The sequence below is a fragment of the Petaurus breviceps genome, unplaced genomic scaffold, assembly GCF_028583685.1.
Source record: "Petaurus breviceps papuanus isolate PSGF00001 unplaced genomic scaffold, PetGlider_PUasm1.0 90825, whole genome shotgun sequence".
Taxonomy (NCBI): Eukaryota; Metazoa; Chordata; class Mammalia; order Diprotodontia; family Petauridae; genus Petaurus; species Petaurus breviceps.
In genome coordinates, this window is record NW_027187353.1 from 20,774,649 (window position 1) to 20,778,122 (window position 3,474).

Here is a 3,474-nt window from a genome sequence, read left to right on the forward strand (position 1 = left end):
GGAGAGGCGAGTGCCTGTAACCAAGGAGTTTAACGAATCTGTTTCAGTGAGGAATGTTCTCCTAGCTGAAGTAAAAGCACAGCTTACATCCTTAAATCACAAGTGGGGAAGGGGGCTCACAAATGGTGGGTTAGGGAAACCTCCAAGTCCCACGACACCGAAGTTCTGGAGTCGTCTGGGGCTTGTGACCACCTCCCCCGGAGCGCCGGGACGCGAGCAGGTCCAGGGGCTTGAGCGGCGTCAGGTCGGATTCACCGGGGTGAGCCGCAGGGAGTTCGGACTCCCAAGCCGGAGAGGCATCTCTGAAGAAAACTCAAGGGCCAGTGTCTCATTCACATGAAAATATGAAAATGACCAAGTCCTTCTCAGTGGTTGATCGCGCCTCGTCCCCGCAGGAGCGCCAGCTCCTAGCACGCGCGGGGTGCCTTTCACCGACGTTCGCGCATTCATCCGCTCACTCTCGGGGTCCCAGTCCTCAGCACCGGGCCTGGTACCCGGTGCACCCTTCGGGAAGGCCTGCTGCCGACCTCGCTGCCCTCGCCCAGCTCCCTGGCTCCCGGGGCACCGGCCCCTCCCTCTCTCTCCTTCCTCCCCCCGCCCCTCCTGGGGCGCTGAGTCACGCCGGGCGCAGAGGACTGCGCGGATCGGGGAGCCGCGGCCGCCGCTCCGGGAGCTCCAGGTGAGAGCCTGGGGCAGGGCAGAGGAGCCCCACCCAGGGACGGGGAAGGGGGGAGGCTCCGTGGCCCTTTATCCCCTCCCCCCACGTCCCGTCTCCGGAGGAGGCTTCGTAGTGCGACTAAATGAAACCACCTTGTGTCTGCCCCTGTTCGAATTCCTCCCTTTCCTCTCTGCGAAGCCGCTTAGACTCTGGTTGTAGAGAAAGGGGCGGACCTACAGTGGAGAGAGAGTTCCTTCCGGGAGGGTGCCCGTTATGTGATTACGTTCTATAGGGAGTCCTCGGGTGGGAAAACTCCCTCCGGCGGTGCGGGTAGCGACTCCTCGGTTCCTTATTTCCCCAGGAGTTGCCTAGGACATTCCAAGCCGGCCGGACGGCCCGTGCAGGTTAGAGGCTCGGCTCCCCATGCTCAGCACTGGCCTTTTTCCTCCCCAAACCCTCCCCCGCCTGGCTCCGTGCTTTCAGTCGCTAGGTAGTAGGGCCACTGCATCGGGCTGCGCTGGCGTCACAGCCTCCTCCCCTGGAGTCCGGCAGACATTCAGGAAGCAAGCACCACTTGTGCTGCTGAGGGACACAAGGAGCCACGCTCCGAGATCCTTCCCGGAGCCTCCAGGCCCGCGCGCCCAGATAAGGAAGCGCCGAGGATTAGGGAAGGCTGCCCGGGGCGGAGCCAAGTGACCTCTGGTTAATTCCCGAGTGACCTTCGTGTGCCCAGCAGACTGGCCCCTTCACGGACACGCCTTTCATCCCACCTCCCCTCGGCTCCCACTTGCTGCACTTCTTCAAGACAGCGTGAGGCACTAACTTTGAAAGGAAGACTCAGATTCAGGCGTGGGGGACAGCCTGGGCAAAGTCCTGAAGTGGGAGATGGGATATCCTGTCCAGGGAACAGCCACTTGGCCCGGTAGCCAACAGTGCAGCAGCTTGAGTGGGGATTGTTATAAAAGTTCCTTCTCATCTATCTAATTTACCTCCCGCACATACCTCAAATTGCCCCAGTTCCCCTTGTCCCAGTCCCCTGCCACCGTCCTGGTTCGGCCCCTCATCACCTCTCATCTGGATTGCTGCTGTCTAATTGGTTCAGCTACCTGACATAGTAATCGAATTGATTTATATGCCTATAATATACCTCGAGGCAGGGACTGTTCTTTTTGCTTGTATTTGTATGTCCAAGGCTTGGCACCTTGCCCCGTATGTTGTAAGCATTTAATAAATGCTTTTTGACTTGAGCCTTAAAGGAAGCAAAGGAGAGAGTGCATTCCAGGCACTGGGTACAGCCTATACAAAGGCCTAGAGGCAGGAACTGAAGGGTTAGTGACCCAGGATGTGTCTCTTTTCAGAGATCAGAGATGTATCTTCTGCATCTTTTATAGAAAGGAAGCAGTGAAAATAATTCCATTCAGCCAGCATTTGTTATCTACTATGTCCTGAATTTAAATCTTGCCTCAGATACTAGCTGTGTGACCCTGGGTGAGTCACTTAACCCTGTTTGCCTCAATTTCCTCATCTATAAAATGAACTGGAGAAGGAAATGGCAAACCTTTCCAGTATCTCAGCCAAGAAAACCCTAAACTGGGCCATGAAGAGTTGGACAGGACTGAAAAATGACAACTATGTCCTTTGGGCCGGGCATACAGAGGCGAAATGAGGAGACAGAATGTTAGGACCCAGAGGTAGGGCCAGAGAGCTGTAGGCTGGGGAGGGCTTAGTCTCCTCATCTGTAAAATGGGGATACCTGTGGCGTCTCCCTCACAGAACTGTTGTGATGGGCAGCTCATTTCTCCTTCCTGGTGGCTTTCAGATCAACTCTGTCCAGTCCAGCTGAGCCGTATTGGGAAGCTAAGAGCGTAAGACAGTCCCTGCCTGCAGAAAGGTCACAGGGGCTTTCACATTTTTTGAAAACCGCAGACCCCTCTTTGAGGTCAAACCGTGTTGCAGAACTCTTTCCCGTTTTTGCCTTCCCCCGTGGTAGTAGTTCCAAGAGGACGTGTTGATTAAATGAATTTCATAACACTGTTATGCTTACTAGTGAATTGTGTAACACTTTCAGTGACTCCCTGTGCTGTCCTGGGGACAGTAGCTGCGAAATCCAAGAGTGAACAATTTCCAGGGCTGTCCTTCATGGACTTCTTGACCAAAGGGAAGGCTGTCTTTGATTAGAAATATCCAGAAGTTCTCTCTTTTTTCTTGAGAAGTACAAATAACGCATTGTGGCTTACAGTGGTGCAGCCAAAGTCTGTGATTCCTGGAATTGCAGGCTGGGAAGAGACCCCCAAACTGCATCCAGGCCAGTCCCTCAATGGGACTCTTTTTTAGAATATTCCTCATGGGTGGTTTTCCCAGCCTTGGCTTGAACACCTCCTGTTGGATCCCAAGGCCCAGGCTCAGCGCCCTGGGAATGGTGGTGACTCTGATGTCCCACACAGGTAGGGAAGCTCATAGAGAACAGTCATAGGACATTAGAACTGGGAAGGACCTTAGAACCTGGGAAGAGCCTTAGAACCTAGGAGGAGCCTGTAGCAGCAAGCACCCCAAGCGTCCTCAGGGTTTGCTGCCAATACAGGTTCATAGATCTGCTTTGATAAAGGAAAGCAAATCAAAATGGGTTAACAAGCTTACTTTAATCAGTCAGACATATATCGTTTACCTTGTTCAGGGGAAAAAGGTCAGCACCCCGAACTTCAAAGCATACAGGCAGAATTATCAAGACAGAAACAGATCAAGTAGACAGATTTCCAAACTGTCCAACCATTACATCCATACCCAGTCAACATCTGGGTTTCAACATCTGGGTTTTT